General features: G+C 37.4%; 1 long non-coding RNA gene and 1 pseudogene across 1 annotated transcript; both read left to right on the top strand.

Moving 5' to 3' along the window:
• Positions 1 to 17,142: 17,142 nt before the first annotated feature.
• Positions 17,143 to 18,683, top strand: LOC138928512 (uncharacterized). The gene is made up of 3 exons (XR_011444929.1): positions 17,143 to 17,332; positions 18,388 to 18,531; positions 18,588 to 18,683. It is a non-coding gene; the product is annotated as an uncharacterized lncRNA (long non-coding RNA).
• A 72-nt stretch (positions 18,684 to 18,755) lies between these two features.
• LOC138928279 (putative nuclease HARBI1) lies at positions 18,756 to 19,511 on the top strand (annotated as a pseudogene).
• The last annotated feature ends 4,089 nt before the right edge of the window (positions 19,512 to 23,600 follow it).

Raw genomic sequence — 23,600 nt, 5'->3', positions numbered from 1 at the left:
GGTCAACCTTGACTTTTCGGATCACCGTGTTGCGTTCCCGGTCGCTTAAAGCCTAGGGACGCCCCGATCTAGGTGCGCTCTCCAAACTAGCGCTGCACTATGCTTATGATTGAAAATCGGCTAAGTTCCATTATCTTGGCTATTTCGCCATAGGATTTGCCTTCATTGTGCAGGTGAAGGACCATTTTTCTTTGCGCTATGTTTGATTCCTTGCGCTTGTTCTCCATTTTTACCACAATCACGCTAACAGCGAAGAATTCTCGAAAAGTCGAACTTTTTTTGAAAACTTCTTGACGCCATATGACTAAAATAAAGTGCCGTTTTGATGTTCATAAAATAGTATGACCAGATAGGGCTTAAGACAAAAATAAATCAAATAAATAATGTAACTGTGCCACGACTTTTGTGTCACGAAATCTAATATTTTGTGTGTCCACCTCTCTGCTTTTCCACAGTTTTCAGGCGATTTTGCATGAACTCAACCAATTTTTTTGCCACAAATTGAGAAATGACGTTTAAGTCTGGAGACTGGGTTGGTGTCTTGACCCCATGAGGACAATTGTAGATTAGCCAATACTTAACAATTGATGCTGCGTGCTTAGGGTCGTATTCCTGATAGAACCGAAGCCCAGCTTTTCGGGACTTTGCAGAAAATTTTCCTTCAATATGGTCAGGTACATCTGGCATCTATCCCATCAATTAAAATCAGGTTACCCACTCCAGAGGCCACCATACAGGCCCAAACCATGACATGGCCCCCGCCATGTTTAACTGTTTGTTTTCAAGCTCTGTATTGGGCCGCCGCCACACATATTGCCTCCCATTAGAACCAAATAAGTTAAAGATTATATCATTCCAGAACGATATTGGCGGAGTTATAAGCTCCTTTGCGAATTTGTGCCGTTCCTCCTTATTCTTCTTACTGATAAATGGCTTTTTGCGGGCAACGCGACCATTGAAGTTGTTCTCATGTAGTACACGGCGAACTGTATTAGCACTACTCTTCTTGCCCATTTCATGCTCTATCTCTACAGCTAATTTTGGATCAGATAGTTTAGGATTTTCCTTAATTTTCCGAACAATACGTCGCTCCTCATGTTCGTTGAAAACCTTATTCGGTGCATTTCGGCCCTTGTCTTGTTTTCGTTTTTAGCTGCTACGGTTTTCGGCAAATTTCTGCTATCGTTTTGCTATAGGAATATTTTGTTTTCTCATCGTTTCTTACGCTCAAACAGATGATATGTGAGGTTGGTCAAAGTAAACAAATTTAAAAAATGCCATTTCTATTTTCGATTGCGTGTTTTGAAGCCAGGAGGAGGCAGAAATTGCTTCAACTGAAGCCTAGTACTTTGACGAGAAAAATCCGCTGTCTAAATTTAGACAGCGGAATCGCTATTTAATTCGTTACCGAGCTAGTGTGACCAAAAAAATTAAGGAAAAGCCTGAAACGGCACGAAAATGTACTTTTTATTTTTTTGTCAGCCTTCTTAACGTCCACAAACCTCATGTTGAGCGGAAGCTTTGTTGCCTTGTTACGAGGGGTATAGATGCGCAAAACGCAATGACCCTTTTCCTGCAGGCACTCAATGATGTCCTCCGATGGGATGTCATGGTGAATGTTCCCCATTACCATGCGAAAGGGTCTGGCAGCTGGTGGTGGTGGAAAACAGTTCCTTTTTCGCGGAAGTGTCTGGCCACGAGCCTGTAGGCATCGGAGGAGTTGCACTGAACGACGCAGTCGCCTGAGTTCAGCGCTTTGATGGAGTAAGCGTCTCCAAAAAGAGCATCCAGCTCACTGCGGAAAGCAGAGAAGCTGACCACACCGGAAACCATAATCCTTGGGACCTTGGGAGATCGAGCCGCTTGCGATGCGACTGTTTGGACTTGTCCTGAGCTGTTGGAATTTTCTGGCTGTAAAGTTGCATCGCACTCTTTTGCGGCGCGGTTTTTCGCGGCTTGCGAAGTGGAAGGCTCGACGTCCATTTCTTCCTCGTCGCTTAGGGGTATGAAGCGGTTTCCAGAATTGGCGGTATAGCTTGTCTTCTTGTGGCTTATCTTGGGAGAGAGAACGGTACCTGCTCTCTTCTTTGCTGCTCCTTTGTTTGGCTTTGCGGTGACTTGCTGCCACCCTGGGGTGGAGTTGCATGATGATGCGCTAGTAGAAGCAGGATCTTGCCTCGTACTAGTTGCAGCTAAACACAAACTGCCATTCGAGCTTGTTGTGTACGTCAGTGGAGATGAGATCGAGGATGTTACGGTACAAGTTGTGATGCAGCTTGTAGGAGCCCATCTGATTGTACTGCCAGCAATTACGCAGCTTTCCGTTAAACTCTCTGGCAGATTAGCTCGTAGTTCGGCAGGAGTTGGTTCAGCAATCTCCCTCATCGATTTCAAATTGATGGATTGTTGTTGAAGAGGTGTATCCATTGTATCCGATGATGCGTTATTGACAGCGCATTTTTGGGATTTTTACAAAACAAATAATTGAGGTTATAATTTTTGCACAATGTTAAAAATCGTTTTGCAGCTATTAGAGTCACTGTGAGGATTCGATATGATCAGCGGAGCACGGAAGATTTGTTTTATACCTGTACTTGCAGGATTTGTCCAATTGTAACTCGCGAACTGTGGCCTGTCCCCAGTCGCTGGCCGGCCAGTCAACACAAGCACTTGCACTTCGGATTTGCCATCTGGGCTAGCACAGGTATTTATGCCACTATTGTGGACTTGTCTATATGGGGGTAAATGCGATTTAGCCGATTTTTTCCCGGGAGCCGTACGTATGCACATTCGTTTACGTCGGTGTGGCCTACTCTACGGTTTCGAGTAATTCTAAATTTTTTTCCATTTTGTTACTCTGAACTTTCAAACACGTATTATATTTACAGTGTAACCAGACGATGGATAGGAGACACTGTTGCCAGATGAAAATATGGCTCTCCCCCCTAAAAAATCCCGTGCGTAGCAGGCACAGCATGTACTACCTGAGCCAGGCGGTACAAGCGTGGATACGTGAATTTTTTCGACTCCCAATAGCTCATGATATTCACGCTTGGATCTATGGGCTTTGGTGAATATTCATTTATTTCTGTTGCCGCCAATTTGAGCTCGGGTTCATCATCGTCCTCAGAGTCTTCGCATCCAGAGCTCACCGCAAATGAATTTAAATATTCATTTAATAATGAGCATGTACTCTGGGACGTTAGTTCAGGGCCATCGTTCGGTTGTGAAAACGATGCTTCAGACGTACTAGTATCAGCTGCTTCTTCGTCTTCATTAATTGGGTTTTCCTAGTAAACGAGAAAAAGAGTGTAATTAATTATAAAGTAAATATGAGAAAGATCATTCAGCTTACTTGTATACTTATTGCAAGTATTTTTCGCATTAGTCCCAACAAATGATTCCTCGCGGCTGCCTGCTGAATCGGATTTTTAACTATAATTCGCCGAAGTCTGGGATCCAAATAAATTGCAGAGAGATTAACCTCATTCGTTATAAGAATATTCTCTCGACTCTCTAAGCTTTCGACAAGATTTTCCCCATGAATATTGCTGCTCATAGAATTAATCATTAGTTTCGCCTCCAACAAAAGCTTGAAAAAGTCGCCAAAATAAAGCTGTTCGCTATGCAATTTTTTGGTAGCCACGGATATCGGCTCCAGCACAGACAGCAGTGCTTTGATGTCAGTCCATTGCTGGTCCGTTAGTTGGCAAATTGGTGGCAAGAGTTGGTGTATGAATTCCTCATAAATGCATACATTTCTCAGCATCTCGTACGTCGAGCTCCACCTTGTTGGCACATCATTTATGGGAAGCGGTAACGATGTTGCAGCAATTGCTAACCTAAATGTAGTATATGTTTTATTATATTTTATTTATTAATATTTATTATTAAAATAATTAATCTTTTGCAAATCTTACCTGAAAGTCGGTGTTCGCAATGTCTTCACCAGTTTTCGCGCGTTTTCCACAATTTCGCTCCTCTCATCGTTATTTAAAAAATCCTTGACGGCCTGTTGCAAGGTGTGAGCAGCACATCGTATAGAAGCGATGGAAAAAATTCTTACTTCTTGCACCAGCTCCTTATTTTCATCCTCGAAGCTTAGAACACTTTCGGGGTCTTCATTTAAGTGCTCTATTGCCTTCAAAATATTTTTGCCATTGTCGGACGTAATGGTATAGATTTGCTGCTTAGAAATTGAAAAATCTGCCAAAATATTTTCAATTTCACTGCTCAAATTGAGCCCAGTATGTTTTTGATGCAGCTCAATAACACCTAACGTCTTGATCTCAATGGCTTTATTATGATAATACTGCACAAGCCCAGTATGCCTTTGGAATGCCGTGAAGCGATGTCAATTTTCAGCGAAACGAGCTTATTTTTTAGTCGCCTTATTAACAAGGCCTTTTCGCGTTCATACTTTTCCGACACATGCTGCATCACATTCCGCGCTGTTATGGGAGTCATGTCCAATTTGCTCCGTCTTGCAATGTCTTAAAAGAAATCAAACATTTGAAATGGCAATTTTTCGTCTGTCACAAATTGCACGCAAGCCTCTTTCACTTGACTGGCCGACATCTTTATGACAATTTTTTTTTGCTTTTCCACAGGCTCACTGCTCTGCTGGCTTAACTCAGATGAGTAAGCTTCGGCATGCCGGTCTAGAAGATGCCTCCTTAAGTTTGTAAAGTATGAGCCCTGAAAAGGGCTGTTGCAGATTTTACACTTCGATTCATTTTTTTCCAAATTAAAGACGAAAAAATTGCGCACAATAGCATCACGTTTACGTCCCATGTTAGAAGACCCTTAATATCAATATATCATTTGAAGAACACCCTTGATATCGATATTAGTGTGTCGTGGCAAAAACACAACTAATGGAAGACGTGCACACTATATTCTGCGTGGTCACTTCCTCTTCCGTTTTTAATCTTCTGAGAAGACGTGTTATCTGATTTTCATTAAATAAAATAAAGTGCAGTGCGACGAAAAGATTTGAAATAAAAAGGAAATATTAAATTTGATTTAAATAAGATTAAACCTTTGTACTGGATGGGTGTTGACTCGATGGGATTGAGGAGATATTGCTGGACTCATCGCGCAGCCTTCTTTTTTCTGAGAGAGAAGCTTTTGGACCTTTTAATATCCCATGACAACCAATTTACTTGTGAAGCAAAGATCAACGCATACTAAAATTTTGACCAATTTGCACTTCTTATCGGAAAGCGAATTCTAAAACTAGATTTTGTTTTCTTGTCTCTTTCTTATCACAATGTTTAGTCTGTGCAGCTGTGTAATAAGACAATACTGCACAGGGACATAAGCGGATAAACATACATATATATATATATATATACACACATACTTATTATATACCAACTGAAAGGTATTGATGTGTAGATCATATACATATATACATATATATTGGACCTGGCTTCTACGAATCAAAAGATATATAGATTCAATCTTTATTTTCAATTTGTAAAATAAAAGTTATAGAATAATTCTTATTTTTCAATTTATATAATAAATTAATAATTATTACTAATTTTCAATTATTAAAATTAATTTTAATTATTAAAAATCAATTTCTTTCATAAAAAATTTTTGTTTTTGAATTCGCCATGAAAATTTAACTTATGAAAATTTTTTCAAATTTTTTTGGAGACTGTTTTGGGCTTCAATTTTTTTAAAATCATAATAACTATTTGCCGTCCCTGAATAATAAAAACGAATTTTGACAAAAAAATGTGTTTTTCTTTGTTAGACCGGGCAGTTATCAGATGCAATATCTCTTTTATATGGAACCTTTCCGGTGCCAGAGAATACCTCTCTACCACTATAAACGGTCATTTTGTTTTAGCGCACTCCGGATACGCGCTAGAGAGCTTTGTTTTAACTCCCTACAGGAGCGCAGAGTATGGAACATATCGCCATACCTTTAATTTAAGGCATACTCGAGCTAGAAACATTGTCGAACGGACTATTAGAGTTCGTAAAAGCCGTTTTCGCTGCCTACAACGATGCTCAATATATGAGCCATTGTTTTGTTGCAGAATAGTAAATGTATGCTGTGCTCTGCACAACTTATGTAGAAGGTGAAATTTGAACATTTCGGCGGAATATCGATTTGACGATGAGGGAGAATCTGAACGAGATGAAATTGCTCGGTCGCTCCCAGTATAAAGTTTAAACATATATGAAAACAAGAACAACAAGAAAGGAAGCTAACTTCGGCACGCCGAAGTTTGTATACCCTTGCAGATATTATTTCATTAAATTTTACTTATTGTTTAGAGTTTGACAGTTACAGTTTTACATTCCCAGTTTTACATTTTCTCTACATCTACCGATCGGTTTATATGGCAGCTATATGATATAGTTGTCCGATTTTCATAAAATTTATACCAAAATTCTGAACTAATAAAATGAGCTTATATCTCAGAGTAGATAAAAATAGGTTGAAAAACAACGAAGTTATAATGTTTTTTCTATCAATTTCCCGATCGTTCCTATGGCAGCTATAAGATATAGTCGTCCGATTTTCATGAAATTTTTACCAAAAATTTTGAAATAATATAAAATGGCCATATCTAAAAAATGGTGCAAAAATGTTGATAAACAGCCAAGATATAATTTTTTTTCCAAAAATTTATCGATCATTTGTATGGGAGCTATATGATATAGTCGTCCGATCCGGCCCGTTCCGACATATATAGCAGTGAGAGTATACAGAAGACTATATGCAAAGTTTCATTCAGATAGCTTTAAAACTGAGAGACTAGTTTGCGTAGAAACGGACAGACGGACAGACGGACGGACAGACGGACATGGCTAGATCGACTCGGCTGTTGATGCTGATCAAGAATATATATACTTTATAGGGTCGGAAAGGTCTCCTTCACTGCGTTGCAAACTTCTGACTGAAATTATAATACCCTGCAAGGGTATAAAAATAAAAATGTCTTCTTCACAACTACTTAGAATATCATTAAATTTATTTAGAAGCTCTTTCTTAAGTTCTATATCCTCCTTCTGAACTGCAATTATCTCCTTATGCAGCTCCTCCATATTCTTGAAGTGCTCCGTCATGGAAGAATTGAGCTGACTAATGATGTTGCTTAGCGTCGCACATGCTTTGCAGGTCGAGAGAAGCTGCAGGATTCGGGCGACGACGCTTTGGTTTCGGCTCATTATCACCCAGTCGGACATTTCGGGAGGACGCGACCAGGGGAGGATGAAATTCTTGTGGAAATGGGAGGGATTTTTTCGAACGAAAACTCCCTTTGGGGATTTTTATTTTTAATTTTTTTTTTTTTTTTTTTTGGGAAAAAAAAAATAATGAAATTTTATTTGACTAGTGCACTGTTACCTAGATATTTGGCAACTAAACCTAATTCGAAGTTAATTCTGTTTACAATGCTTTGTTGAGGAGTATTAAGTTAAGTTATGTTTACATAATTTGAAATGATTTTCATGATTTGTTTAATATGTTATGTCAAGACTCTATCGGGGAGGTCTTGAGGGTGGTGACGTTTTAGTCTTCTCCTGACTCGTGTTCTGTGTTCAGCGGTGACTAATCTTCTAGCCAGACTATTAGGGTGATTGTTAAGTTTTTCCATGTACTTAGTTGAAATAGTGTGAAGTTTGTCTCCAAGCTTGGGCACCTTTAGGTCTCGTTCAATGTCTCTAGTCCTCATGTACCAAGGAGACCCAGAGATCCTCCTTAATGTTTTTGCTTGAAGAATCCGAATCTTGTTCAAATGACATCTTGCAGCAATTCCATAAACTTGAAGGCCATAAAACAGGGAGGGGGCTAGTATTGACTTATATATCATGACCTTGGAGTAAAGCGATAGTTTGTGGCGGGGTGCCAGGAGCCATGCCATCCGGGAAACCTTAGCCTTAAAAGCATGCTGAATGTTCGCAACATCCCTGCCGAATGTAAGTTTACGGTCCAAGGTAACGCCAAGGTATTTATAGGCTCTATGGTGGTCAATGACTCTACCATTAAGACTAACCCCAGGACAGCTAGCTGCTCGGTTGGTGAAAGTCACATTCGCACATTTGTCCGCATTGATACGCACATTTATTTTTAATGCGAGAGAGAGAGAGATAAAGGGATACATATATTTTTGCTCTTTCCTTGAAACTGTATGTATTCGCGTTCCCGACATTAGCTTTTGATTTGACTCAGTGGCCCAGTTGGTAAGCGGACGGTCTGTGATTTCTGAGACATGGGTTCAAATCCCGACCGGGAACTAAGAAAAGTAAGTTTAAGTGGCTCTTAATAAGATTTATACATTAATATAAGAAATTAATAATAATAACCATTGGAATAAATTATAATTAAAAATTAACAAATAAAAAAGTTTTAATGATTTATTTTATAAATTTGTATACTCTCTGGGGAGGAAGAAATTCTTCCAATATCAAATTTTTTATACTCTCTGGGGAGGAAGAATTTCTTCAAAAGGCCAGAATTTCTTCCTCACCCGAGCAGCGACAGATTCTTCGTACATCCAATTTTTTATACTCTCTTGGGAGGGGATCATATTTTATTTTATTTTTAAGTTATCCGCAATATCAGACGCAATGCCACGAAATAGATTTGAATAAATAAAATCAAATTTTCATATAAATTATAACTATAAGCAACCCGGAAAAGGGGAAGATAACTATGACAAACTTTATAAGATCCGTCCCTTACTAAATAAATTAAAAGAGAAGTTTAATGAAATATCTCAAGAGGAATATCAAAGCTGTGATGAACAGATGATTTTAAAGGTAAAATTAGTTTAATTTATTTTGCAATATATGAGTTTTTAATTTAATATCTATTTCAGGTCATCATAGTTTAAAGCAGTATCTCCCTAAAAAGCCGCACAAGTAGGGCTTTAAAATGTTTTCCAGAGCTGGGGTGTCTGGCATTATATATGATTTTTGCTTTTACGTTGGAGAAGGAACCTGTAAATCTTATGGACTTGTACTGTCTTCAGATATTGTTTTGCATTTGGCTTCAAACATTCCTAACAATCAAAATTTTAAGCTATTTTTTGATAACTGGTTTACTTCAGTAAGCCTGATGATAGCATTAAGGAAAGAGGTATCTTAGCAGTTGGCACTATTCGCAATAACCGTCTAACAAATGTCAATCTTCTTAATGAAAAACAGTTAGCTGACAAAGGCAGGGGATCTTTTGACATAAAGGTCGAAGCAACCTATAAATTGGTCTCGTGTCGCTGGTATGATAACAAATGTGTTCAGCTAATTTCAAATTATATTGCTGATACACCAGTTTCTGAGTGCATGCGTTGGTGCCGCAAAGAGAAAATCATGGTTAAAATACCTCGTCCAGCTATTGTAGATAGGTATAATAGAAACATGGGTGGCGTTGATCTATCAGATATGCTATTAGAATTATACAAAGTAAATCATCGCTCAAAAAAATGGTACATGCGAATCGTTTATTGGTGTATAAATGTGACAGTGGTGAATAGTTGGCTACTGTACCGCCGAGATCATAAGCAATCATTTTAAAGAACAAAACATATGCCACTTATAAGTTTTCAACTAGACATTGCCATGGAGCTACTTAATGCTAATGTGGTTAGATCCCGAAAAAGGGGTCGGCCTGCATTTGGTTTACTAAATTTTAACTCTCCAAGCTCATCAACCGATCTTGTATATCAAAGTTCTCCAGCTTCTTCCAAAGGGATTGAACTACCAAAATCTTCATTTCCAAAGAGGTCTTATATTATGGCTCCAGCAAAGGCAATAAGATACGACCAAATTGGTCACTGGGTTCAGTGGGGATTAAAAGGTAGATGTAGAATGCGTACTAAAGGCTTTCCCAGGTCAAAATGTTCGAATTGTAATGTCCATTTGTGCTCAAACCCAAATAAAAATTACTGTATCATACTAATACTAACACAGAAAAGTAAAGATTGTTAACAAAAATCTAATAATTGTTTGTGCTTTTAAAGGTAATATTGCTCATACATATACATACATAGATATAAATGTGAAGTTTAAACTTTAGGGAAAAAACGTGAGTTAAAATTTGTAGTCAATTTAAAATTTATTTATTTATTTAAATTAAATTAATTTATTTTAATTTTTTTTATTGTTTTGGATTGGGTCTGTCAATTTTATGACAAAAAGAATCAATTTCTCAATACAATAATACCCGTAAAAATGTTGAAAATATTATACATATCTTTGTATGTATGACATACATACGTACGTACTTATTTACATATATGGATGGACAAATGTTGCCTATAGGCAATAGGGATAATTTGGTTTTGAGTACACACATTTTTTCTCTTATATATACTAATATTGCGGCGTACATTGGTTTCTTATCAGCTCCCAATCTGTAGTACCGTTAGCATAAAGAAGAACGCGAATAACTTCTTTTAATAGAAAGTTGATATATGTGCAAAATGCTTCATTTACGTTTGGAGTGCGACCCGGTCATACTCTCATTGAACAAATAAATTAAATTTGTGTTACCATTTACAAAAAGTATATTCTAAATTATATTAAGTTATATTGAAAAGATCTGGGCTATATAAACGGCACTCTTTAATTAAAATGCCACGGGGAACCGAATTAACGCAAGAGCAGATTAAAATAAAAACTATGGCTGAATGTGGCGTCAAAGTGGGTGTTATTGCTAAAACACTGCATCGGCATCGGAATACAATAACAAATTTCCTGAAGTCTCCGCAAAAATATGCCCAGAACAACCGCAAAGGTGCAGCTCCTAAAGTTGACGGCCGGACTAAACGACACATTAGAGTTTTGGCAACTGCCAAAAGTATGAGTTGCGCCCAGATTAAAGCAGAACTGAAGTTGCCAATAACTAGGCAACGATTGCAACAAATTTGCCGAATCAAAGGTGCCAAAACCAAAGTTGTTGCGACGCCATAAAATGGCTCGACTTGCCTTTTATGAAAAATATAAATTTTGGGGCAGCGAATTTCATAATGTCATCTTTAGTGATGAGAAAAAGTTCAATTTAGACGGGCCTGATGGAAACCAAAAGTATTGGCGAGACCCAAGGCATCCCCGGCTAACTTGCCACAGACGCAACCACGGTGGTGGCTCTCTAATGATTTGGGCTGCTTTTAGCTTCTTTGGGAAATCGCCAGTATGCTTTGTACGCATGAATGCGCAAATATACACGGATCTCTTTGAAAGTGAGCTGGAGACACTATTTCATATTAAAAACACATTTAAGCAATATTAGAAATGTATATAATCCTATTTTTGTAAATAACTCAAAAAAATTAAGAAAAACACGATGCACATATGTATATATTAATTTTACTGAGGTATTATCCGAAAGGTGAAGGTGAACCCAAAAATCTCTTTCACGCAGATCGCAGCAGAAGTTAAACATGATTTCAGGAAGGATATTTACCCTATTACGCTACAAGCGCCGCGTTGCTAGACGATAACTACTAATATCAAAAGTCAATCAACAATGTAATCTTTTCTGACAAAAGCAAGATTAATATTTTTCAATCGGATGGCCGCCAAACGGTGTGGAGAAAGCCTAAACCGAACTGAAATCAGAGACCCTTGCAATGTCGGTATAACATGGTGGTGGAGCGTCATTGTGTGGGGTTGCATGTCCGCTGCTGGTGTCGGATTTATTCGAATTTATTGAGGGCATAATGGACAAGAAATATTATTTAGATATTCTGAAGAGAATTTAAAAAATAAAAATGCAAAAAACTTAAATTTACCTCCCACATTTACATTTTGGCGAAAAACCGGAAAAGCTTTTAAAATGAAAAATTTAGTGCGCACGGTAAAGCATGGAGGAAGCGAGTCAATTATGGACCAAGGTACGCACATATATCAACATTTTGAATGAAAACTTAAAAAAAAGTTCTGAAAAATCGCTTCCAGCAAGACAACGATCCCAAGCACACGGCGCATAATACAAAGCTTTGGCTTCTATATAATGCTAAAAATCAGCTGCAAACACCTCCACAGAGTCCTGATCTCAAGCCAATTGAACATTTGTGGGATCTCCTAAAGCGAAAGATCCGGAAACACACCATAAAGTCTAAAAGAAAAAAAAAACGCTCCACTTCGACTAAGGCGGAGCTGAAGGTGGCGCTTGTACAGGAGTGGCATATAATTGTCCTGGAAACCACCCAAAATTTGGTTTGTTCGATGGCAAGGCGCTTGGAATCTGTAATTAAACATAAAGGCTTAGGCACTAAATATTAATTTTTTGTTAAAAATCGTTATTTTTCATTATATTTATATGCCTCATTTATGTGGAATCCTTCAGGAGCCATACACACAAAACGACTTGAGCGTATACAAAAAAAAATTTCTATCCTTCGCCCTTTACTCCCTTCATTTCCACGATCCCGCCCCTTCTTATTCCGCTAAATGCAGATTAGTGAATTTATCTTCTTTAGAAGATAGAAGAGCTGTATCAGCCATTCTAACAATTTTCGACCTGATTTCTGGCCAAATTGACTGCCCCGCTTTACTAAGCCTCGTCAATTTTTGTGTTCCGGGTAGACAACTAAGATCATTGGAACCATTTTCTACTCCACTCTGTAGAACTAATTATGCCCTAAATGAGCCCATTACTAGGGCTTTAATATATTTTATCAAATTACCGCCTAACATGCGATTGGACCCAACTTCCCCCAGAGATTTGGCAAAAATCAATTGTATTTGTATTTACCACACAACACAACTTAGGATTAATTTTAGTTTAATGTAGCCAGTTAAGGAGTCCTTCCGTTGGCGAATAAATAAATAAATAATTCAGTTGCAAATAATTAATTTTTTGTTAACTGTGCCAATAATTTTGTTCTTGCAAATGAAGCTGTTTTTTTAAGGTTTTTAATTTTATTTAATTAATGAGAAGACGATAATGAAATTAATCTAGTTTAAAAAATTAAATTAAGAAAAATTATAAACATACGTACATACATATGTACATGTCGATTTACTTTCGCATTCCATGTCAAGCGGAGTGCGTTTCAAACTTAACTAGGCCGACGATCTCAGAAGACTGTCCGATCGTTCTGCCTATATTACTCGGCTGTGTGTCGCGCCACAACGAACAAAGAAAACCAAGAGGCAAGCCACAATTCTTTCTTCTTTTAATTCTTTAAATTCAAATTGAATTTACAATTGCTTTTTTCGAAGTCAGGAAAAGGTAAAATATGCTGGAGTTTGTTTGTGTCCGCCGTATCGATGGTCCCGAAAATATCGATAGGTTGGAAATGGGCTGCACAGATTCCAAGGCTGCCAACTGGGGTCGATTCGAAAAGGGAGTTCGAATGGCATGCTTTCGATCTTCGCTGCCTCCGTTAGGTTTTAAGACGGGGGAAAAAAGAGGACGAAACTTCGAGAGCGAGACCGGGTGCGACGACGCACAGTAGCGCCTCTCGAACAAAAGCCGTTGCAAAAATCGAAAAAATCATAATCGCAAAATCGACTTAAACCATAAGAAACCGACAGAGAATTTCCCAAGGATTCCGAATCTGTAACCAAACAAATTTTCAGATTTTTTTTGAGGAAGATATGAACATTCAAAGTCGAATTTGTTTTCCGTGTATGCGTCATACAACAAAAAATAGGTAAATTAGTCGACTTTCAGGTAATATTACACAAAAACTACATAACCAATTGTCTTGATTTTTTTTTTAAGTGACAGGTATATTCATTACCTCTTATTCAAATTAAAAAAAACGGTAGTTTTGTGTGGGCTTGTACAGGTAAATCGCTACCTGCCAGGTGTCCATTTTTTTCACCTTTTTTTGGCTAAAGTAGTCTATAACTTCTGAAGCTGCCCAGAGCCGGCGACTACACTATGACTACGCACTGCGTGTATCTTTCCTGAATCAGAATCCGTTTAGAAAGTCTGCGTCCAGCTGCGACTCTGGCATTGCGAAGCAAAACACTGAAACAACTCAGGGTAAAATATACCAAAATACCGACACAATTTCATACAAACCAACAAAAAAATACTAACTGTAGCGCTCACGGTTCTGTGGCGGTTAAACTTGGAAAAAAAAATTTTTTTTTTTCAGCTTTCAAATTATTTTTATTTAAGCAAACACATTAAAATAAAGATAAAAAATTAAATAAAAAATATTTTTTAAAAATTGTCTTCATTGAGAAAAAAATATTTCTTCACTTTGATAACCTTTAAAAAGGCGAATGAGTGGGCGTGGCAGATTTTCCAATACATATGTTAATTTTACAATAATTACCTGTCAAATGGCGTTTAAATTATTTAGTTATCTTGTTTTGTTAAAAAGTTATGATTTTTGCAACGTAAAATGAGAAAAGGAGCTACTGTGCGACGCACAGTAGCGCCTTTTCTCATTTAGCGTTACAAAAATCATATCTTTTGAACCAAATAAGGTAATCGAATAATTTAAACTGCATAATGTACCACGCCCACAAATACGCCTTTTTAAAGGGTATCAAAGTGAAAAAATAATTTTTTTTTCAATGAAAACAATTTTTAAAAAATATTTTTTATTTAATTTTTTATGTTTATTTTTATATATTTGCTCAAATAAAAATAATTTGAAAACTGAAAAAAACAATTTTTTAATCCAAAGTGTAACCGCCACGCGCTACTGTTAGTATATTTCTTGGAATGTATGAAATTGTGTCGGTATTTTGGTATATTTTACCCTGAGTAGTTTTGGCTTATGTCGTTGCATTTTCGCAGACGCAGCTCGACGCAGCCGATGAAAGTTAATTCTGGTCCAGGAAAGATCCACGTAACTTGTAGACATAGTGTAGTCGGTGGCTTTCATCGGCTTCAGAAGTTATAAACTACTTTAGGCAGAAAAAGGTGAAAAAATTGACACCTGGCAGGTAGCGATTTACCTGTACAAGCCCAAACCAAAGTGCCGTTTTTTGGGTTAATTAACAGTTTATGAATGTATCTATCATTTAAAGTAAAAACCATGACCATTGGTTTTATGGCTTTTGTGTAATATTACCTGAAAGTCGACCATTTTACCCATTTTTTGGTATGATGCAAAAAACGAAAAAAGTTCAACTTTGAATGCTCATATCTTCTACAAAAAAATCTTAAAATAGATTTTATTGCAGATTCTGAATCCTTCTGTCGAATAAGTATGGTTAAAATCGTTTTTGCGAACATGACTTTTTTGATTTTTGCAACGCTAATTGTTCTCATTTCACGTTGCAAAAATCATAACTTTTGAACAAAACAAGATAACTAAATAATTTAAACGCCATTTGACAGGTAATTGTTGTAAAATTAACATATGTATTGGAAAATCTGCCACGCCCACTCATTCGCCTTTTTAAAGGGTATCAAAGTGAAGAAATATTTTTTTCTCAATGAAGACAAACTTTTAAAAATATTTTTTATTCAATTTTTATTTATTTTATTTTAATGTATTTGCTTAAATAAAAATAATTTGAAAATTAGAAAAAAAAAATTTTTTTGTTTTATGTTAAACCGCCACAGAACCGTGAGCGCTACAGATAGTATTTTTTGTTGGTTTGTATGAAATTGTGTCGGTATTTTGGTATATTTTAACCTAAATTGTCGGGTTTTCGCAATGCCAGAGTCGCAGCTGGTTGCAGACTATCTAAACGGATTCTGATTCAGGAAAGATACACGCAGTCCGTAGTCATAGTGTAGTTGCCGGCTCTGGGCAGCTTCAGAAGTTATAGACTACTTTAGCCAGAAAAATGTGAAAATAATGGACACCTGGCAGGTAGCGATTTACTTGTACAAGCCCACACAAAACTAAAATTTTTTTTCAATTCGGATAAGTGTTAATGAATGTAACTGTCATTACAAAAAAAAAAAATTATGACCAGTGGCTATGTAGTTTTTGTGTATAACGCATGCATACACAAAAAACAATGTCGACTTTGAATGCTCATATCTTCCACAAAAAAAAATCTGAAAATTTTTTTGGTTACAGATTTGGAATCCCTGGGAAATTCTTTGTCGAATTTGTATGGTTTAAAACGATTTTGCGATTATAAATTTTCCTATTTTTGCAACGGCTTTTGTTCGCGACGTTTCCGCGTCATGTTTAATTTTAAAACCGAAAATGAATTAAGAATCGGCCGCCCAAATATTTTAAGAAAATAAAAAGTGGAAAAATCTAATAGAAAAAAGAACATGTAAAATATTCGGAAGTACGGACCTGGGAAGCCGGATCGGCGAGCCCGAGAGAAGCCGACCAACACCAGGTTCCAGAGGAGGAACGCCAGGCCAAGATTCGGGCCTAGCGAATGTTTTTGTTGGCGCAAATATTTTTTTGCCGCATAATTTTGTTTGTGTTGCATAATTTTGGTTGCCGCTGAATTGTTTTTTGTCACCAGCAATTCCTTTTGGGCCTATTTGTTGGCCAACAAAACATCTATTAACAAATTTTGGCGATAACTTTTTGCGATGGACTTATCGGCCTATCGCCAAAACGAAGAATCTCGTGAACACGGGAAAAATTTATTGGTCAAATCTGAGGTGGGGTAAGAAATAAATTGTTTATAAAAAACCTACGTGCCAGAAAGATCTTGTGGTGGTGTGGAATAAACATCAATAACATTTTTTTTCGTTTTCGATTACCGGAGCAGGCCTGAATATGATGACTTTCTTCAATTATTACTTTACTATTGATTTTTACTGGGTTTGAGAGGATTTGACCTTTAAGTCTATTAAAAAAAAGATTTTGAAAAATCGTAACTTCGCAATTTTGTTTATATCTCGGGTCAAAAAATTTGTGCAGATATACCCAGTATGCCAGGATAAGGGAAATTAATTGTTGTTTTACCCTGCAAGGTTTTATTAAATTCTATCGGTCAGTTTTTGAGAAAATTGCATAACAGTAAACTAACCTCGGGTTCCGCTTCATACAAAATAGGGCAGAAAAAATTGTAACTCCTATAACTCCAGTTAACGAATTTGTGTCAATGTGCACGGTATACTGGCTAAAGGGGCCCATCCACAGTAGAACATGTTGGCCGAGCCGCTCGTCGAGCAAAAATTTCATTTGCTACCAACTAGTGTCAACATGCTTCCAAACATCATTTGCTGGGAAATCTTTGAGAAGTGAACACGGCAACGGACGACGACAACGCCACTGTAATTGCACTTTGGGCAATTAATGTTTGCCTCGAAAAGAAAAAAAAGAAAGATGAAGCGCAAAAACGGAAGCACAATATGTGGATGAAAGAGGGGTACGCAAAGAGGTAAAGATTCACCCACACGAATCTACTGAAGGAGTTGGAAGAAACGTCTCGAGCAATAATTAAATTGCTAAAGCCGTACATCAAGGTATTTTTATACCCTTGCAGGGTATTATAATTTCAGTCAGAAGTTTGCAACGCAGTGAAGGAGACGTTTCCGACCCTATAAAGTATATATATTCTTGATCAGCATCAATAGCCGAGTCGATCTAGCCATGTCCGTCTGTCCGTCTGTCCGTCTGTCCGTCTGTCCGTCCGTCTGTCCGTCTGTCCGTTTCTACGCAAACTAGTCCCTCAGTTTTGAAGCTATCTGAATGAAACTTTGCATATAGTCTTCTATATACTCTCACTGCTATATATGTCGGAATGGGCCGGATCGGACGACTATATCATATAGCTGCCATACAAATGTTCGATACATTTTTGGAAAAAAAATTATAACTTGGCTGTTTTTTAATATTATTCCACCATTTTTGGGATGAAGCCTTTTTTTATTATTCCACAATTTTGGTAAAAATTTTATGAAAATCGGACGACTATATGATATAGCTGCCATAGGAACGATCGGGAAATTAATCGAAAAAAATTATAACTTCGTTGTTTTTCAACGTATTTTAATCTACTTTGACACATGAGCTTCTGGTATTATTTCAAAATTCTGGTATAAATTTTATGAAAATCGGACGACTATATCATATAGCTGCCATAGGAACGATAGGGAAAGTAATAGAAAAAATTATAACTTCGTTGTTTTTTAACGTATTTTCATCTACTCTGAGATATGAGCTTTACTTATTATTATAGATATTTGGTATAAATTTCATAAAAATCGGACAACTATATCTTATAGCTGTCATAGAAGCGATCGGTAAATGTATAAAATATATAAAGCTGGGAATGTAAAACTGTAACTGTCAAACTGTAAACATAATAAGTATAGGTAAAATTTAATGAAACTCTGTTTTGTGTCTGTTTTCGGCATTATAATTTATAATATAAATATGAAAACCAATCTGCAAGGGTATACAAACTTTGGCGTGCCGAAGTTAGCTTCCTTTCTTGTTATTTTTTATTTATATTTTATTTAATTTTTTTTTATTTATATTTATCGTTACGCGTATTCATTCCTGTTGAACAATTCAGCAAATGATTGGGGACTGACATTCCTATTATCCGTAATAATGGAGTGCTCGTGTGATAAATGTGTTGTCGCGGATAGACAAGCGTTGGCATCTGAACTTGAGGACTTAGATTGTTTGGTATATTGGCAATGTTTGACACTCCTTGGTATGAGAGCATATTCATTCGACCTTGCATGAGGATCTCATCTATACCCTTTTTAGCGTATAGCTGCTGCAGCTTCGTCTCTCGGTTTCTTGGCGTTCATGTTGTCCAAATGAGCTACTGCCTTCTGCAGGAACTGGGATCCTTCATCCGGTTTACGTTTCGGCGCCTTTGGCTGGAAAATAAAGTTTTCAATTAAAAATGTATTTTATTTTATTTTATTTCAGATGCCTGGAAATGAAGAAGAGTGGAAGGAAGTTGCAAATGATTTTGAAATGCAATGGGATTTTGTCAACTGCATTGGGGCTATTGACGGAAGGCATGTCCACTTAAAGAAGCCGATATAGTCGGGATCTTTTTATTTCAATTATAAAAAGACATTCAGCATTGTACTCATGGCGATAGTTAACGCACAGTACGAGTTTATTTGTGTCGAAGCTGGAGCAAATGGCAGGGCATCAGATGCTGGAGTATTGCCCAGTCTGAATAAAAAAGACGCTACGATGAACAATCACTGTTCATTCCGAAGCCTCGCCAAATTAAAAATGTTTCATATAAACTGCCGTACGTGTTAGTAGGGGACGACGCCTTTCCTTTGTCGCCAAAAACTGGAAAAGAAGCAGCTCATTTTTAATTACCGCCTCTCAAGAGCTAGGCGTATAGTGGAGAATGCATTTGGCATAATAGTAAACAGATTTAGAATCCTTCTGAATACTATTGCTCTAGAGCCGGAAAAGGCTTCTGTGATTGTTCTTTGTTGCTGCTATTTGCACAACTATTTATCAAAAAAGAACGGCGCAGTATATTTAAGAGGTTCAGCAGATCCCGCCAATTCCACTGGAGGAACGCATTCCAACCATCTGGACGATTTGGAATCATTAAGAGGTGGCAATTATCCTGAAGATGCCAAAGAAATTCGTGATAAATTTTGCGAATATTTCAACACGATTGGAGCAGTATCTTGGCAGAATGAAAGAATTTAATAAATAACTATGTTCTTTATATGCATAATAAACAATTGTTTTCATTTGAAAAATACTTACTATTTCAATTTCCGGACCGTCATCAAATGAATTGATTCCATCCATCGAGGCCTCCTGTTCATATAAAAATTAAAGGTCGTTGAAATACCAGAGGCTTGGCTGGTAAACATCATCCGCCCCGGCAACAGATTTCTCGCTTCTTTTTATTTTTTGAAGTTCGCGTCTATACGATGCCCGCAACGAATTAACCTTCTTCTTAACGGTATCAATTGTTGCGTGCTCATCGAACTCCTTGTACTTATTAAGAAACACTTCCCACGCAGAGTTCCTTAAATTCTTATTTTTGTACGCATCGCTTTTTGTGTGCCACAAAGATTGCTCATTTTGCAAGCAATAAATAAATTCTTGCATAAATTGTTTTGACATTTTACAGCTCCGATACTAGGTGTTGTCGCTACAAACTGTTGCTTCAAGTGATGTTCGTGCCAGCGTTGCCATCCATTGTCGAGCATGTTGTTGCGAACACAAGCTAGATAGAATCATAGTAGAATTATACCTTCTACGCATAGTAGAATTATACAAGGTAGTCTAGTCTGGTCCCAAATGTTCGAGTTTTAGGGCTTATTTTGACAGCTCGTGTTTATTCATTGAAATGAACTCAATGGGTTGAGTAGATAGTGTGTACACATTTTATTCCTGTCAATCTGAGTTAATAAGAAAATAAAAGAAAATGTCTTACTGCAATTTTTGTGGCACAAACGTTAAAGCAAAATTGATAAGAACACCTAAATGTGAATTTCGGCGAAAAAAGTGGGAGCAAATTCTTAAATGCAGGCTTGATGGAAATACTAGAATTTGTGATACGCATTTTAATTCTTCACAATGGAAGATACCTAGTGGAAAGATTAGGCTACGCCAACGCAAGCTCGCAGACAGAGTAAGTTTCCCGTGATCTTAGGAAATACTTAATACAAGCAAAATATTTGTATTGAAGGAATAAAGCAATACCATCGTCAATACTTATGGAGAACGAGAGCCTAAGAAACCAAATTCGTATATTGAAAAATGAAATGGTTTCATTACGCCAGCAGGTTAATAACTAGAAGGAATTGGAGGTGTCTCTGCATAAAATTTTTACTGAAACCCAAATAAAAATATTAAAGAGTGGAGGGAAAAGGTCCAATTTTAATTCAAGAGACATATCTGCAGCCATCTGTCTTCATGCCGCGGGACCTCGTGCGTACAACCACCTATATAAAAAAGGATTCCCTTTGCCGTGTCGGAGTACATTATAAATTGGCTAGCTAAAATACAAAAGACATGCTTGAAGAAGTCAAAATATGCGTACTATGCTTCGATGAAATGAAGGTAACTGCTGGCTTCGAGTATGGCAGCCGAATGGATGTGGTTTATGAGCCATCTAACTACGTCCAAATGGCCATAGTTCGCGGTCTAAAAAGTCTTGGAAACAGCCAGTGTTCTTCGACTTTGATACTCGAATGGATGCAAATTGCCTATATACAATCATAAGGAAACTATACAAACGGGGATATCCTACAGTAGCTATAGTTTCAGATTTGGGCCCTGGAAATCAAGGACTGTGGAAAGAGCTTAAAATTTCGGAGAGTAAGTTTTTTTAAATTACATTTACATAAGTGTAAAATAAATATTTTGTTTAAGCAAAAACCTGGTTTAGCCATTCCGAGGATGATCAATTAAAGGATGACATGTTTTCGGATACACCAGACTTAATAAAGTTGGTCCGTAACCATTATATCGACCGTGGACTGGTCATCAATGAAAAAAAATTGACTTAGACTACTGTCCAACAGGCAATGAGCCACTGCTCTAAGTCGGATGTGTCGATTTTGTATAAAGTTACACAAAATCACCTACATGTTGGTCCGATTGCTAGACAAAAGGTCAATTTGGCAACACAGCTGTTTTCAAATACCACTGCCAGCTCCGTTAGGCGATGCTATATGTCGGTTATATAATTTAAAAAAAACTGGGCATTTCTGATCAGGTGGAAGATGTGACATTTACCTACGTAAATGAAGTTTCCCACGTAGGGCTTATTAAACCCTCTGTCCAGTTCTTGGGACAAATAAAAGAGCTGAAGAACATATTTTTATACCCTTGCAGGGTATTATAATTTCAGTCAGAAGTTTGCAACGCAGTGAAGGAGACGTTTCCGACCCTATAAAGTATAGGGGAGAGTGGGGATAGGTGAACCATGGGGATAGATGAACCCCTGCAAATATTTCACCTTCTGTCATGATTTTGTGAGCCATCTATATGTGTGTTGCTTACTTAGTCGATATCCTAACCTCACACCCACGCACAGTCGCGTCAAACGAATGTTGTCGTTTTTATCGCTAATCGAAGTTTGTATTCGCCGTTTGCAGCTTCAATTGTGACCTAACGTTTTCTTAAAAAAATTTTATCGTGCTTTGCCAGTGGCATTAAACTTCATAAAATTGTATTTTATCGTAAGAGGACGCAAATAATGATATTTCCACGGATAGCTCACGCAGTTTAAATATTTCATGTTATCTTCAAATCACTTCTAATTGGCTAATGACTTGTGGGGATACATGAACCAGTACTTGTGGGGATACATGAACCACCTTTCCAAATTGGATTTTCAAAATTTTCCATCGCAGGCTGTCAAAATGGTGAGAAACTACAAACAAAATATCAAATCAAGAGTGGAATTTTTCCCTTCAACCCACAAAAGTTTTCTGCATCTGACTTTTTTGGGAGTGATTACACTAACAGAGACATGAACACAGAAAACACTCACAATCAAAATTCTCAACAAATGGCAATCGTACAAGATGAAAATGTGCTCCTGAACACTCCTGCGAGGTACAATAACTCAGTCGAGTCCGCAATGTCTCCCAATATTGACCTGGATGATGTTCCTTTGGCGATCAGAATGCGTGGGTTCTTGCCAGGAAAATCGCCAGAGGACTTACGAGGGTACCCAAAGGCTAAACCACGAAAACAGACGACTCGGGGAAGAAAACGAGGAAGGAGTATCATTGCTACAGACTCACCGCAGAAAAATTGATCGCAGAAAAACACAATCAGAAAACTCAAGAAAACCATCGAAAAGAGAAAGAATAAAAACAAAAATAAGAATAAAAAGGTGCAATGTTTATATTCGAACAGAAAGAAGGCATGCACAAAGAAAAAAATTACACTTTTTTTATACAATTGTAGTTTTTGTGTTATCCTGATAGGTGGTTCAACTATCCCGATAGGGTGGTTCACGTATCCCCACGGGTAGGGATACCTGAACCATTCACGTATCCCCACGGGTGGGGATACCTGAACCATTCGAGACACAAATTTGGAAAGCAAATAAACTTTTCAAAACAAAGGATAGTATTTTTGCATAATACTCAATATTCCAAGGAATGTGGGCTCTTTTAGATTTCTATATAGGATAGAATGATTTCTATTTCGTTCGAGCGGCTCGACCAACACTGAATTTGTACGCGAGCACTCCCACTAACGATGAAAATTTTGTCGAGCTCAACATGCTCGGCCAACATGTTCTACTGTGGATGGGCCCCTTTACTAATACGGGCATGACCCTGCCGCATTAATTAGAGACTTCATTAAAGATTTGACAGCACTATAGCGTTTTAGACAAGTGCGAGCAAGACGACTATATGGCGCTCTAATGCATTAGAATAATGCATTAGCTACTTCATTGCCGCGATAATCGATAGATCTACATATTATATACTAGATACTCGATAACAAAATACGGGTTTAATGAAGAAAATTGTAATTGAAAAATGTATTAGCCAGCTCATTGACAGTATGGTCTCACAATGAGAAGTTTATTATACCCTTGCAGGGTATTATAATTTCAGTCAGAAGTTTGCAACGTAGTGAAGGAGACGTTTCCGACCCTATAAAGTATATATATTCTTGATCAGCATCAACAGCCGAGTCGATCTAGCCATGTCCGTCTGTCCGTCTGTCCGTCTGTCCGTTTCTACGCAAACTAGTCCCTCAGTTTTAAAGCTATCTGAATGAAACTTTGCATATAGTCTTCTATATACTCTCACT

Source organism: Drosophila kikkawai, chromosome 3L, assembly GCF_030179895.1.
Source record: "Drosophila kikkawai strain 14028-0561.14 chromosome 3L, DkikHiC1v2, whole genome shotgun sequence".
Classification (NCBI taxonomy): domain Eukaryota; kingdom Metazoa; phylum Arthropoda; class Insecta; order Diptera; family Drosophilidae; genus Drosophila; species Drosophila kikkawai.
The sequence above is the reverse complement of the archived record's forward strand: the minus strand, read 5'-3'. Positions and strand labels throughout refer to the sequence as shown.